The sequence below is a fragment of the Tenebrio molitor genome, chromosome 9 (assembly GCF_963966145.1).
Source record: "Tenebrio molitor chromosome 9, icTenMoli1.1, whole genome shotgun sequence".
Taxonomy (NCBI): domain Eukaryota; kingdom Metazoa; phylum Arthropoda; class Insecta; order Coleoptera; family Tenebrionidae; genus Tenebrio; species Tenebrio molitor.
The window spans coordinates 9,135,158-9,151,580 of NC_091054.1; the positions used below are offsets into that span (position 1 = coordinate 9,135,158).

General features: G+C 33.3%; 5 long non-coding RNA genes across 5 annotated transcripts; 2 read left to right on the top strand and 3 right to left on the bottom strand.

Annotated features, from left to right (window-relative positions):
- The first annotated feature begins 2,147 nt into the window (after positions 1–2,147).
- LOC138137949 (uncharacterized) lies at positions 2,148–2,813 on the top strand. Its single transcript, XR_011161928.1, has 3 exons — positions 2,148–2,284; positions 2,348–2,476; positions 2,530–2,813. It is a non-coding gene; the product is annotated as an uncharacterized lncRNA (long non-coding RNA).
- A 2,169-nt stretch (positions 2,814–4,982) lies between these two features.
- On the bottom strand, positions 4,983–5,890 carry LOC138138992 (uncharacterized). Its single transcript, XR_011162177.1, has 2 exons — positions 5,315–5,890; positions 4,983–5,262 (listed from the first exon to the last, which is right to left on the bottom strand). It is a non-coding gene; the product is annotated as an uncharacterized lncRNA (long non-coding RNA).
- Positions 5,891–7,819: 1,929 nt separating this feature from the next.
- Positions 7,820–8,328, bottom strand: LOC138138916 (uncharacterized). Its single transcript, XR_011162151.1, has 2 exons — positions 8,167–8,328; positions 7,820–8,114 (listed from the first exon to the last, which is right to left on the bottom strand). It is a non-coding gene; the product is annotated as an uncharacterized lncRNA (long non-coding RNA).
- A 2,340-nt stretch (positions 8,329–10,668) lies between these two features.
- On the top strand, positions 10,669–11,378 carry LOC138139048 (uncharacterized). The gene is made up of 3 exons (XR_011162193.1): positions 10,669–10,846; positions 10,907–11,035; positions 11,089–11,378. It is a non-coding gene; the product is annotated as an uncharacterized lncRNA (long non-coding RNA).
- A 533-nt stretch (positions 11,379–11,911) lies between these two features.
- LOC138139047 (uncharacterized) lies at positions 11,912–12,987 on the bottom strand. Its single transcript, XR_011162192.1, has 2 exons — positions 12,287–12,987; positions 11,912–12,233 (listed from the first exon to the last, which is right to left on the bottom strand). It is a non-coding gene; the product is annotated as an uncharacterized lncRNA (long non-coding RNA).
- Between the last annotated feature and the right edge of the window lie 3,436 nt (positions 12,988–16,423).

Consider the following 16,423-nt stretch of genomic DNA (forward strand, 5'->3'; position numbering starts at 1 on the left):
TAATAATTTACAATCGGACTCGCCTCCACCTCAATCAGTCAGTCTTTTATATAAAAGATAAAAAAATATTTTACCAGTAATTATTATATACGTACAACAAACTGAATACTGCTGGTTTTCAATAATTAAAATCTTCCTGATACTCATTTTTCTAACAATGATACACTTACAATATGATCGACTTCGTCTCGATTTTTCAAACTCTTCCATAATGCACTTACTAATCTTATATCCCAATATACTATTAAAAAAATATACAGGGTGTCCCAGAGTTGCGAAAAAGCTCCATAACTTGTTTGTTAATAAAGATATCAACTTTTTCTTTTTTCTAGATGATAGCTACGCTTCTACTGCATATTCGGAAAATATTGCGGTATATATACAGAGTGTCCCAATATTATAAAAACACTAAAGTTAGGTTTTTTAAATGGAAACTACCCAGTTTGATTTTATTTTTGAACTCTATGCTAAATTATGAATCAAATGTATACAGGTCGTTTTTACTTATCTGCCATCGTTTTTAATCAGTGGCGCTTTTTTTACCAGAATTTCGAAATGCAGGGGTCCCTTCGAAAATTCGTACCTTCCAAATCGTTGCACATAAATTAAAATGATTGACGCTGTTTAATTTCTGAATGTTTGCTGCATCTGCTGAGCTCAACAACCTGCTTAGTCGCATATGCCTACTGCGATTTTTTAAACATAACGAATTAAAAATGTCAAAAACTCATTTTTTTCAAATGGCACCCCGTATTTATTATTGCATTGGTCGAAAGCTTTTTTGACAAGCTTTTGAACAATATAAGGTTTGTATAGTCGAATCTGAAAATCTAGGGTGCTATCCTAAAATCGCTAAATTTGGTGCAATTTTTCCGTTAAAAAGACAATACAAAAATCTAGTAGGCCTAACAAAAGATAATCACACAATATGGTCATTCCATAAAGATGAATCAACCAACAAAACAGTAGAAGCGTGGCTATCATCTAGAAAAAAGAAAAAGTTGATATCTTTAATAACAAACAAGTCATGGAGCTTTTTCGCAATTCTGGGACACCTGTATAGTGTGGAAACTTTAACTGGAATAAAATTCATAACTTAGACATAGGTGATTTTTGAAAAAAATCCCGAAACAAGTTGATTTTTGTTTTTCCCTGCCCATATTTTGGCGCATATGGTTTTTGCATATCTGCTCCCGGAAGCTCGCAACCACCCCTAACTTTTTTTTTATGGAAGGGTATGCCAAGTGACACCTCGTTTGAAAGCCCACTTCGCAAAGAATACAACACACTAGTTGTTTCCTGAATATTTTCAAATCCTACGCCCTCAAAAATAAAAAAAATAATGCAACAAATGTTCAAAATGGACACCGTTTGGAATTAGGCAAATCACACCGGAAATGTTACGAAACGTAAGGGATGCATGTTACTATCGATTTGCAATTTGCCAAGAAAGAAACATTTCCCATTTTGAGCATTAAATAGAATTCAACTTATAAAATGGTTTTTATTTTTTAGCACGTAGGCTTTAAAAATATTCAGGAAACAATAGTGCGTTGCATTCCTTGCGAAGTGAGCGTTCAAACAAGGTGTCATTTGGCGTACCCTTCCATTTGGAAAAAAAAGTTAGGGGTAGTTGCGCACTTCTGGGAGGAGATATGCAAAAACCATATGCTCCAAAATGTGAACAAGGGAAAACAAAAATCGACCTGTTTTGGGATTTTTTACAAAAAGCACCTATAATATGTCCAAGTTATGAATTTTATTCCAGTTAAAGTTTCCACACTGTATATTTACCAGATTTATTTGATTTACGTTTCTCAGTATTCTTTTGTTTGTTGAAATGACCTTCAACCTTGTATCTTTATAACTGGAAAGATAATAAATGTTTTTTATGGAAATTACGACGAAATTGCGCCACATAGTGCAATATTATTTACACGTGTAAGTTTGATATATGCTTCTTTGTATTATGTTATTTTTAGATATGACACTCTACACTGTATCTTTCCAAGTGTAAAGATAATACAAGTTTTTTTATAGAAATTACGTTGAAATAAATCTTATCTTCGTGTTTTCCCGAAAGATAAAAGATATTTATATGTTTAATCTACCAGTATCTTTTAAACCACCACCCCCCCCCCCCTTTCCTAGTAGGGTGGCGACTATATAAATAACAAACCCTGCAAATCTTGTTATCTGAAGACTTTCGTTCGCATTCAGTTCCGCCTCTTTCTTCATTTTAACATGGACCACCACCGTTATCACCAATCTAGACATCCTCAAGGTATGATAATTCGTTTGTTAAGAAAAAAATAGATTTTATTATTATGTTTTTTTTTTTGTACAGGCCATGCACCACGTAGATGTGGACCTCATGACATGCCACACTTGTTTCTCTCCCGGCATTCTAGATTATGGCCTTGGTCACACCACCAACACCACGGTCAATATCATCACCAACATAAACATACTCTAGGTATGATAATTCGTTTGTTAAGAAGAAAAAACTCATTTTATTATTTTGCACAGGCCATCAACCTCACAGATGTGGACCTCATGACATGCCACACTTATCTCACTCCCAGCATTCTGGATCGTCGCCTTCTTCACACAACCAACACCATGGCCACCATGATCAACAACATGGTCCCCGTCATGACCACCATTACAATCAGCAATGTCACAGACATCAAGGAGGCCATCGTTGGCAATGTTAAGAAAAATAACGCTAAAAATGTTCATTCCAAAATTAAAATGTATTATTTTTAATTAAATGTATTCTTGTGCGGCTTTAAGAAATAAAATTATTTTAAAACAAAAATTTTTGTTTTTAATTAAATAATAATTGGTACCTATGCATAACGGGTGACTATTAAAATTTTCACTTAGGGTTGGCTATGGATCATTCTTTGTTTTCCGTTGCACCTTAGATACAGCTTGACCAGAATAGCTTGGCGAGTAAGATGCGCACAAGAGGAAACGAGCGAGTCTCTGTAAGACAAGGATATAGCTATGGTTGTAGGTACGGTACAGTCAACGAAGCAAATCTGCTCAAAACAGCCCGGACATGCTGTTCACTTGAAGCTTGAAGCGCTGGTTTTCGCCCGTTTGTACACGATCTAAACACTTCCAGACCCAACAGACAAGTGCGCTCCGCTAGTGGGAGGGATTTCAGTCCACTGCGTCACTAACCAAGCTGTTCTGGTCGACCTGTAGTAACAAGTTGACATTTCAAAACTATGTTTCAATTGTACTGACTGACATTTGTCGTTCGTTCTTGCGTGTGTCTAAAGTAACAGAAAAAATAAAAACTCGTTCAAAGCCAACTCCAAGTGAAAATTTTAATAGTCGCCGTTATAATAAGTATAAGTTACGCCACTGGACAATTCGAAAATGGTTCAAATGAAACGGTGATAAAATATAAAATTAGCGATAAGATTTTTTCTCTTACTTATTAGTTATTACAAACAAATCCGGCTGCAATGCTGTCTTGTGTCTAATTTTTAGGTTATGTCACAGATCACCCCCACTGGGATGAGGTTGATCTGTGGGTTATGTTTATGTATTGAGCGCGATCAAATTAATTTGTAATCGAGTCATCCATGGATTTGAATCCGTATGTCTTCCCGATTGATATGTTGTGATCTAACCTGTTTCAAACTGTGTTTATTGGAGCGTGAAGTTCAAGTGTTCAAGTAACGACATACGATTTCGGATTCATGGTTAACTCGATTACAAATTAATTTGATCGCTCTTTACAATGACAGCGATTTATTCTTAATGATATCGTATTTTTTTTTATTACCCTAACAAAAATAAATTACTTTATCTACCCTTGCTGTTAAAGTAGCACATATCAACCCTTGCTACTTAACCTTTTGATTTGAAGATTATTGTGAAAAGTATGAATCTGTTAAATGAAGCTTTGCCCGAAGATTCTCCTGAAATATTAGCAGCAGCCCAAGAAGCGACTTCAAATTTACTATGTACCTACGAAGCCGAGAGAAAAGTATATCAAATGTTACGAGATGTTTTTCAGTTGGAGAGCTCAAAAAAGTTTGAAAACTGTGAATGAAAATACATATTGGGTGACTCAAAATGATTATGGATAAGTATGGCAACAAAATGCTGTTCAAAAATCAAAAAACCATTGTGGTGCAAATACCACACATTTGTCATGACATTTCCTACATACAGGATGATTCTGAAATAAGTTTGGAAAAAAAAACCGGTAATTGGTGATGATGAGAAGAAGACATTGACAAAAAAATTTTATTATATGTATAAGTTTTTTCGTTTTCCAGATACAAATGATTGAAAATTTGGTCAAAATTGCTAGTACGCTGCTGAGTTAAAGGTGATTACCTGATTATCTTGGTAGTTTACCAACAATAATAATCAAAGGTGCCCGTCAGTCACAAACGCAACCTTACTCCTCTCGATCATTTCCATTGAAACATTTACAAAGCAGTCTGCTTGCACCTACGACTTTAATGTGGAGTTGATGTAACAATGGTTGCTAATGAAGTGAACAAATTCGGACAAATTTTCCCTATTCATAGGCGTTGGAAATACAAGAATATAGGGTAATTTCCATCCTTTTGATCTCACCTCCAAAAGTCATTTACGCAGAATTATTTTGTGTCAAGGATACTCCACATTTTCTTTCCAAACTTATTTCAGAATCACCCTGTATTACTTATCACAGTGACAGATAAGTCATTTGCACCACAATGGTTTTTTGATTTTTGAACAACGTTTAGGTACGAAAGTTTATGTGGCAACTATGTGAACGGGGTAGAGTTGACATTTGGATGACATTTCATAATGACAATTATCGAGTCTATAGAATTTTTATTTATAAAGATAGGCCACTTCTACATGACATTAAGTGGGGAGTTGTGGGAAAACATTCTTCAAATAAATACAAAATACAAATGGAAATTGTTGAACTGTAAAGTTTAAATAAATACAAAAAATAATTTTCCAAAATTTGTATATTAAGATTACATCAGAACATAATTAAAACAACAAAATTGAATTTAGAATCAATGTTTTATTGACAATCTTCCCAAGCATTGTCGCTGATGGCCCTGTGTTCCTGGTCGTGTTGGTGGTGGTACTGGTGGTAGTGATGGGGTCCATGGTGATGATCATGGTGATTGTGGTGATGTTGTTGATGATGTTGTGGCATCGGATTGAACTGTTTGCAGTGGCAAAATTGTGATGAACACGGAAATGGACGTCTCCAAGTGTGACATCCTGCAAAAGCTACAGTCAGATTCTATTTTTTATATAAAAATTATTGTCATACCTTGCGAATGTTCGTGGTGATGGTGGTAGCAGTAGGGATGGTCCATGTTATAGATGAATGGGAAAGCAAAAAGTCTTCGAATGGTTTAACAAATCTCATCGAGGGTTTTTATTCATAAAGGTGGCATCTTTGTCACATGACAAAAAAGAGAAGGGAGGTTAGAGAAAAATGGTCCTAAAAATTTATTTGTTTTGCCCTTATTTGGAAATATGTTGTTATCAGTTTTGAAGAGAAGATACATTTGCAGAGATAAAAGATACAAATAACTTTATTTCTCGGAAAGCAGCAAGATAAGATTTATTGCGTCGTAAATTCTACAATACTACTTATTAATTATTATCTTTCATTTAAATCGCTATTTTGGTGTTATTTCTAAAAATTAAATTCCAACAACGTACTATGGCGAGCATGGAATTTCGGGCAGCAATTTACATGTCATTTAAAAAAACCCAATGTAGTCTAAGCTTTACTGTCATAAATGTCATAATAATTAATTTTGACGGAACTTCAAAATAAACTGTCACAATTATGCAGAATTATTTTACATTTTAGTTATTGATTTCCAAAGTTTAATAAAAAAGACGGTTTCGTTCTCAGAAAATCACATCTAAGCACTTGCAGCTTTTCAGAATTGATGAATGTAATTTGGAAAATGATATGAGACAATAGTTGATATTAAAATTAGGTTATTAATACGTCTAGCACCTAAAGCCTATTTCACATTAAATATCAGTCAAATTTCAAGTCTGCCCGAAATTCCGTGCTCCCAATAGTACTAAGAATCAGTTAATATAATTTGGACTTATACCAATTTAAATAATGATTTATTTAATTTTTTAAATTGCACCATTACTGTAAAAATTGCGTAATTTCTTGTTTGTTTGTGCAATTTTGAAATTGCACCATATTTTGCAACATGGTGAAATATTATGTAATTATAGTATTGCCGTTATAACTTTTTATCTGCTCCGCCCACTAAAATTGACCAATCAGAATCAAAGCCAGATTCAATCTGTACAACTTTTCATCACATTTACCACGTAAAAAGGTTAAGGTTAGAATTTTGCTGTCAAGTCCACAATTATTGTTTTAGGTTCTAAAAAATAAAATGTCATTAAGACAATTCGAATGTCAGAAATTTTTACTGTGTAAATCAGATCGTCTTAACAACCTATTTGATTGGTAACTAAGAAAATGAAATGGGCGGGCCAAATAAAATGTTACGTTGTCCTTAGTATAATAAATAATTTAAGATGTTCTTAACAACGAGTAATTGATGTTTAGAAGTTCAGAAGGTTTATTTATTTGAAATGTTCGGGTTTTTAAGAGTTTTTTTCTTTAAGCCTGGTTTTCGTAAGTAAGACTTGGTTTTTGGCCGAGGACCTTATCCACGTATTATTTGATAATATAATTAGGTAATGTAGGCCTCGGTCTCCTCAGTACCTACACGTTAACTTCGACAATCTCACCTACAGTCGTACGATAATAATTTACAATTACAATCGGACTCGCCTCCACCTCAATCAGTCAGTCTTTAATATAAAAGATAAAAAAATATTTTACCAGTGATTATTACATACATACTGAATACTGCTGGTTTGTAATACCTATAATAAGTACAAAAATAAATCAAAATCAAGGACAACATCTGTAGCGTAACTTGACTAGCTGGTGAAGGCCGCACAAACTGACAATTTCTTCAATAATTAAAATCTTCCTGATACTTACTCATTTTTCTAACAATGATATACATACAATATGATCGACTTCATCTCGATTTTTCACTCTTCCATAATGCACTTACTAACTTTATATCCCAATATACTATGTATTAAAAAAATACTAAGAATCAGTGCAGTGTGGAAACTTTAACTGAAATAAAATTCATAACTTGGACATTGGTGATTTTTGAAAAAAGTCCCGAAATAGGTCGATTTTTGTTTTTCCCTGCCCATATTTTGGCGCATATGGTTTTTGCATATCTGCTCCCGGAAGCTTGCAACACAAACTCGTCAAATAAACTACTATCATCTACCCTTGCTGTTAAAGTAGCACATATCTACCCTTGCGGTTAAAATGCTACTTAACCTTTTGATTTGAAGATTATTGTGAAAAGTATGAATCTGTTAGATGAAGCTTTGCTCGAAGATTCTCCTGAAATATTAGCAGCAGCCCAAGAAGCGATTTCAAATTTACTATGTACCTACGAAGCCGAGAGAAAAGTATATCAAATGTTACGAGATGTTTTTCAGTTGGAGAGCTCAAAAAAGTTTGAAAACTGTGAATGAAAATACTCGTACATATTGGGTGACTCAAAATGATTATGGATAAGTATGGCAACAAAACGCTGTTCAAAAATCAAAAAACCATTTTATTTATAAAGATAGGCCACTTCTACATGACATTAATTGGGGATGGTGGGGAGTTGTGGGAAAACATTCTTGAAATAAATACAAAATACAAATAGAAATTGTTGAACTGTAAAGTTTTAATAAATACAACAAATAATTGTCCAAAATGTGTATATTAAGATTACATCAGAACATAATTAAAACAAAAAAATTGAATTTAGATGTCAAATTGAAAACAATGTTTTATTGACAATCTTCGCAAGCATTGTCGCTGATGGCCCTGTGTTCTTGGTCGTGTTGGTGGTGGCACTGGTGGTAGTGATGGGGTCCATGGTGATGATCATGGTGATTGTAGTGATGATGTTGATGATGTTGTGGCATCGGATTGAAATGTTTGCAGTGGCAAAATTGTGGTGAACGCGGAAATGGACGTCTCCAAGTGTGACATCCTGCAAAAGCTGCAGTCAGATTCTATTTTTTATATAAAAATTATTGTCATACCTTGCGAATTTTCATGGTGATGGTGGTAGCAGTAGTGATGGTCCATGTTGTAGATGACTGAGAAAGCAAAAAGTCTTCGATTGGTTTAACAAATCTCATCGAGGGTTTTTATTCATAAAGTGGCATCGTTGTCACATGACAAAAAAGAGAAGGGAGGTTAGAGAAAAATGGTCCTAAAAATTTATTTGTTTTGCCCTTTTTTGGAAGTATGTTGTTATCAGTTTTGAAGAGAAGATACATTTGCAGAGATAAAAGATACAAATAATTTTGTTTCTCAGAAAGCAGCAAGATAAGATTTATTGCGTCGTAAATTCTACAATACTTCTTATTAATTATTATCTTTCATTTAAATCGCTATTTTGGTGTTATTTCTAAAAATTAAATTCCAACAACGTACTAAGAATCAGTTAATATAATTTGGACTTATACCAATTTAAATAATGCTTTATTTAATTTTTTAAAGTGCACCATTCATGTAAAAATTGCGTAATTTCTTGTTGTGGTTGTGCAATTTTGAAATTGCACCATATTTTGCAACATGGTGAAATAATTATGTAATTAATAAATAATTTAAGATGTTCTTAACAAAGAGTAATTGATGTTTAGAAGTTCAGAAGGTTTATTTATTTGAAATTTTCGGGTTTTTAAGAGTTTTTTTCTTTAAGCCTGGTTTTCGTAAGTAAGACTTGGTGTTTGGCCGAGGACCTTATCCACTCATTATTTGATAATTAATGTAGGCCTCGGTCTCCTCAGTACCTACACGTTAACTTCGACAATCAAACCTACAGTCGTACGATAATAATAATTTACAATTACAATCGGACTCGCCTCCACCTCAATCAGTCAGTCTTTTATATAAAAATTAAAAAAATATTTTACCAGTAATTATTACATACATATTGAATACTGCTGGGTTGTAGTACCTATAATAACTACAAAAATAAATCAAAGTCAAGGACAACATCTGTAGCGTAACTTGACTAGCTGGTGAAGGCCGCACATACTGACAATTTCTTCAAAAATTAAAATCTTCCTGATATGTACTCATTTTTCTAACAATGATATACATACAATACGATCGATTTCGTCTCGATTTTTCAAACTCTTCCATAATGCGCTTACTAATCTTAGGTACATCCCAATATACTATTAAAAAAATATACAGGGTGATTTACGAGGAATAATGAGCCCGACGGAATAGAAAATGCAACCCGCAATTCATCAGGAGAAAAACCCGGACATTTACCGCTTCGATGTCCGGCTTTTTGTTGCAATGTATTGCATTTTCTATTCCGTCGGGCTCATTATTCCTCGCAAATCACCCTGTATACAGTGTTGAAACTTTAACTCGAATAAAATTCATAACTTGGACATAGGCGATTTTTGAAAAAAATCCCGAAACAGGTCGATTTTTGTTTTTCCCTGCCCATATTTTGGCGCATATGGTTTTTGCATATCTGCTCCCGGAAGCTCGCAACCACCCATAACTTTTTTTTTTTTTCAAATAGAAGGGTATGCCAAGTGACACCTCGTTTGAAAGCCCACTTCGCAAGGAATACAACGCTCTAGTTGTTTCTTGAATATTTTCAAATCCTACATCCTAAAAAATAAAAAAAATTAATGCAACAAATATTCAAAATGGACACCGTTTGTTTCTTGGCCAATTGCAAATCGATAGTAATATGCATGCCTAATTTCATGCCTAAAACCGAACAGTATTGAAGACCGTAAAGCGTAAGCAATGTATTTGACATGGAATTAGGCAAATCACACCGGAAATGTTACGAAACGTCAGGGATGCATGTTACTATCGATTTGCAATTTGCCAAGAAAGAAACGTTGCCCATTTTGAGCATTTATTGCATTAAATAGAATTCAACTTATAAAATTGGTTTTTATTTTTTAGTACGTAGGCTTTAAAAATATTCAGGAAACAAAAAGTGCGTTGCATTTCTTGCGATTTGAGCGTTCAAACAAGGTACCACTTGGCGTACCCTTCCATTTGAAAAAAAAAAGTTAGGGGTGGTTGCGCACTTCCGGGAGGAGATATGCAAAAACCATATGCTCCAAAATGTTAGCAAGGAAAAACAAAAATCGACCTGTTTCGGGATTTTTTACAAAAAGCACCTATAATATGTTCAAGTTATGAATTTTATTCCAGTTAAAGTTTCCACATTGTATAGTTACAAGATTTATTTGACTTACGTTTCTCAGTATTCTTTTGTTTGTTGAAATGACCTTCAACCTTGTATCTTTATAACTGAAAAGATAATAAATGTTTTTTAAATTACAACGAAATTGCGCCACATAGTGCAATTTTAATACTTAATAAAAGTACCTAACACGTGTAAGTTTGATATATGCTTCTTTGTATTATGTTATTTTTAGAAATGACACTCTACCCTGTATCTTTCCAAGCGTAAAGATAACACAAGTTTTTTTATAGAAATTACGTTGAAATAAATCTTATCTTCGTGTTTTCCCGAAAGATAAAAGATATTTATATGTTTAATATTCCAGTATCTTTTAAACCACCCCCTCTCCTAGTAGGGTGACGGCTATATAAATAACAAACCCTGCAAATCTTGTTATCTGAAGACTTTCGTTCGCATTCAGTTCAGCCTCTTTCTTCATCTTAACATGGACCACCACCGTTATCACCAATCTAGACATCCTCAAGGTATGATAATTCGTTTGTTAAGAAAAAAATAGATTTTATTATTATGTTTATTTTGTACAGGCCATGGACCACGTAGATGTGGACCTCATGACATGCCATACTTGTTTCTCTCCCGGCATTCTAGATTATGGCCTTGGTCACACCACCAACACCACGGTCAATATCATCACCAACATACACATACTCTAGGTATGATAATTCGTTTGTTAAGAAGAAAAAACTCATTTTATTATTTTGCACAGGCCATCAACCTCACAGATGTGGACCTCATGACATGCCACACTTGTCTCACCCCCAGCATTCTGGATCGTCGCCTTCTTCACACAACCAACACCATGGCCACCATGATCAACAACATGGACCCCGTCATGACCACCATTACAATCAGCAATGTCACAGACATCAAGGAGGCCATCGTTGGCAATGTTAAGAAAAATAACACTAAAAATGTTCATTCCAAAGTTAAAATGTATTATTTTTTAATTAAATGTATTCTTGTGCGGCTTTAAGAAATAAAATTTGAAAACAAAAATTTTTGTTTTTAATTAAATATGTAGTTCATAAGTATAAGTATAAGTTACGCCACTGGACAACTCGAAAATGGCTCAAATGAAACGGTGATAAAATCTAAAATTAGCGATAAGTTTTTTTTCGTTTACTTATTACAAACAAATCCTGCTGCAATGCTGTCTTGTGTCTAATTTTTAGGTTATGTCACAGATCACCCCCACTGGGATGGGGGTGATATGTGGGTTATGTTTATGTATAATGACAGCGATTTATTCTTGATGACATCGTATCTGTTCCAGTATCCAAGGATTGACTGACAGTGCTGACAGCTTAGTCTTACGCAAAATCTTTGTTTGCTTAATTTCACAGTAGAATAGAATCTGTCAAGAAGAACGTTTTCATGTCAACATAAGACACCAAAAACAGTGATGTGTCAAGTTCGAATATACACAGCGATTCTTCTTCCTTAAAATGTCAAATTTGAACATAATTTTCATCATTTCAAAATGATTAAAATATGATTAGGTAAACTTACAACGCTCAATTAAAAACAAGTTTAAATTTGTATTTCAATTTATACTCATAAAAATACAGTAATAAAATTTAAATTCAGTTCTATCAGTTGAAAATAACAACTCTTGCTGTTATTTTTTCCTGGCAATATCCAAGATGGCCGCGCCGATGGCCGCGATGGGATTTGGGTCGTGATGGTGATCGTGGTGGTGATCATGATGAGGTCCGTGATGAGGTTGGTGATGATCGTGATGATCATGATGAGGTTCGTGATGATGATGAGGCGGCGGTGGCGGCGGTCGGTGATGCTGACAGTGAGCTAAATGTGGCCCGTGCAGAGGTCCACATCCGCAAGGGTGATGACCTACATAAGATAATAGTGTCAGAGTAGGTATTTTTTTTATTAAGGTGTCTTACCGGGCGGGTGTCCATGTTGGTGGTGACGGTGATCCATGTTATAAAGATAAACTTTTCGAATGACTATTACGAAGGCCACAGAATTTTTAGGTATTTATACAGATAGGCCACTTCTACATGACATTAAGTGGGGAGTTATGGGAAAACATTCTTGAAAAAATCTGTTTTTATGTAATCTAATCATTATCAATTCTATTTAAGCTGATAAATGTGGGATTAGACGAAAATATCAATTTGTTGCGCCGCAGACAAGAATTAAAAGATAAAAATGTTTTTTATCGCGGAAAAGCACCCATATCTAATAAATATTTGTTATCTTGCATATCAACAAGATGTTGTTAAATTGCAGCATTCAGCTGAACCGTAATTTGCTAAATAAATATTTATTTTGTAATTAAAGTTACCTTAATTAATAAAGCTTGAAGATACTGATAACCATAGATATTAAATTAACAACATTTCATGTGTCATATGTCATCTGTCAGTTTCAGTTTCATTGTGTCCCCCGATATGTGAAAGGACTTTGTAAAAGATAAAAAAATCTCGATTTAAATTTTCATTTTTTGGAGTTTAGCCCTGTTTGCTTAAAGATTAATTTTAAACATAATTTTAGTTTTGAAAAGTCAAGTATTCCTTGCAAATTTTCAAAAAAAAAAACTATTTTTCCGTAGAGTAAAGTGCCTTTTATGTGGTAAATATGACAAAAAGTTATTAAGAAAAGTTGTGTAGTACACTGACCGGCACAAAAAACGACTCACTTTGAATTTTATTATTATATAATTAAGTAATTCATTGTCTTAGAATTTTTTTTTTATATCATGTTGTATTGATGTGTTATTTAAGTTATTCTTTGCCAAAGAATATCCGACAAACAAAACATTAAACATAGCAAATAAAATTTTTATGAAAAAAAAATAAAAGTTATTTTTCAGAAAAAAATTTGTTATGAAAAATTGCTAAAATTTGAACAGCATTTTGAATTAGTATCTCGTATTTTCACATTAACTCTTTTAACACGTAAATCAACCGACAAAAACACAACGTGGAAGTAGCGCAAATTTTCTAATAATGTATTTAAACAAAACAATTCGGTTGCCATAGTGACCATAGCACTCCCGATCATTGGAAATATCCCAATTTAACTATAATAAAGAAAAATAAGCTTATCTTTTTCTTTTTACCTTATTTTCCTATTGGAAATAAACATATTATTATTAGGGCCCGGATTTTAGGCAATTAAAAAGTCGGAAATAGGTGCCTAAAATAGTCCCTTAAACTACTGCAAATAGTCCCTTAAAAACTGAAAATAAGCCATACTAGGTCCTTAAAGTTGTGGTTAATTAAATTAAAAAATGTGTTTTTAAAGTTTTAAGTAGGTACACACAACAAGATATTTACTAATTATTTTTTATTAATTAATATACAATACTACAAGTTTGTTAGTTATTTACATTGTTACGTATTTACATTGCATACAAGATATTGCTCTAAATTTTCTACTTTAAAACATTGTCGGTTATCCACCAAAATGGACTGATATTTTGAAAAACTTCTTTCTACCTCGCAAGAGGTAATGGGCGCAAATTTGTAATAAATTTCTTCCATTTTGGTGTCATGTTCCGGCACATCTTCACCTCTAAAAATTCTTGCCAATTCTAGAAGAAATTTGTATCCAGGATTTTTTTCAGTAACATCTTCAAGTTTTTTTAATGCTACTGCTGCTACAGGGCCTGGAGATTTTTTTAGGGAGGTAAATACGTTTTCAACAATTTTGATTGAATCGGTTAAAGGTAACCCATTTTTTTCCAATTGAGTAATACTTTCGCAGATTATTTTAAAATTACTGCGAACATAAATTAATTGGTTTTTTATTCCGGGTTTCTTCATTATAGACTGTGCTTTTTGAATAGCAACAGCAGAACTTCCATCAAAGGACATGACAACCTGTGAGTAGTTAAAAACAGTTTAACAATCAATTAATTTGCTTATCTTTTATATACTTACTTCTTTAATGGAATCAAAGTGTTCGCTGTAAAACATAGCAGCCTGAAGCCATGTTCCCCATCGTGTTAAAATTGGCTGTGGAGGCAGTGGCATTTCTTTTAGTTTTTCTTTGTACATTTCAACTCTCAAAGGTGCCTTAACGAAAATTTTTTTCACGTTCGAAATTAAATTATCCACATCTTCATATTGATAGCGAATTTTTTCAGCCACTAGATTTAAAGCATGCGCTAAGCATGTGACATGCACAATTTTTGGATAAAACACCTTAAGGTGTCTACCAGATTTTATCATATATGGTGCTCCATCCGTTACAAACAAAAGAAACTTTTCAGCAACAACTCTGGTACTCCACAAGATTTCTACGCATAGAAATTTTAAATCAAAATAAATTTAAAAAAGTGAAAAACCCTTACCTAAAGATTGATTTACGAATCTAGCTATTGTCTCATGATTTGTTCTTTCTAATTGTTTAGACGCCAAAAGATAAGATTTTCCAGGTTCATCTTCTGAAAGTTTCCCAACCAGACAATTCGCCACATATCGCCCAAGTGCATCTGTTGTTTCGTCAACTGAAACCCATATGTTAAAAGGATCCAGCTCATTCCGAATGCGGTCAATAGTCTAAAAGTGAAAATAATTTTAAATTAAATATTAAAAGATAGTATGTTCATACATCTTTGTAGCATTTTGGTAAATAATTTTTCCGTAAAGTAGACTCATCCGGAATTTTTCTACCACAATATTTTGTCAGAAAATTCTGAAACGCAGGATTTTGTAGTTTGTGCCATGGTATATTGGCAGCTAAAAAGACGTTACAAAGTTCCATATTGAATGTACTATTTGCCGATTCCTCCAAGTTCTGTGTCAGCAACGTTTGCCGAAGCGGTGTCATAATGTTCTCTTTATGGATGGCCGTTTGCTCATGCTGTTGCAAGTGACATTTTTTTTCGCATATAAACTACAAAAAATAAAATTTTCAAATAAGTAAAAAATATAAAATGACATATTTTTAATTATGCTTAACTTACCAGTTTACCACAAGCTTTACAAAACATTTCTCGGGTTGATTTTATTTCATATAAATCTTTCTTGCTTGTCCACTGTAATATTTTTTCGCGTAAACTAATTTTTTGTTTCGGCATTATGTTCACTTTAAACAGGTTCACAAGAAACACGACCACTGCACGGAGATAAAGTAAACGAGAAATGACAAATTTGTAATGCTTATATTTACGTCTCCCACCAAATTTCAGAGGAGATGGTTAATTTTATATTTCTTAAATTTTTAGAAAATGACACCCTTAAGGTTTCTCTTATTGTTTCACTTCGGGATTTTAATTTTCGTTTTTATGGCAAGGACCATTTTATAAACGTTAAAGCTTCTAACAATACCTAAGTATCAGAAAACATTAGACCGCGTATACCTGCACCCCTTCGAACAGAGGCAAACAGATAAACTCTGTAATTTATGCCAGTCCAGTCTAATGGTTTGTGGTACTTAGGTATTGTCGGAGTATTTACCGCTGACATCATGGTCCCAACCGTAAAAGCGAAAAAGTAATTCCTGTATTGTACTGCACTTTGTACATTTCAGTAATTACATCTCCTTAAATTTTAAAATCATAAAGCATTGTAAATTTTATTGAGGTACCACTTTTACATTTTCAATACCGTAAACTTCCCAGAATTCGAAAATTGGGAAAAAACCGCAAAAATGAAATTGATTTTTGGTCATTTTAGGCATGTTCAGGCAGTTAAAAGGTAAAATAGGTATTTAAAGGGCATTTTAGGCCGAATAGGCAGAATCAAATATGGCTCTAATTACTCTAATTAAGCCAGAAATCATTTATAGACAAGTTTCATACATGTGCCTTAAAAAATAAAAATAGTCCATTTTGCCTAAAATCCGGGCCCTAATTATTATTATTATTAAAAAAATGAAAAATCATAATTGGTCGATGATTTTGAAATTTGGTATAGGGGCCCAGATGTTGATTCTAAACAACTTTTCTTAATAACTTTTTGTTGTATTTGTCACATAAAGGGTACTTTACTCTACAGAAAAATAGATTTTTTAAAAATTAGTCTTTAACTTAAAATTAAAATCGACAATTTTTCATCCTTTACAAGATT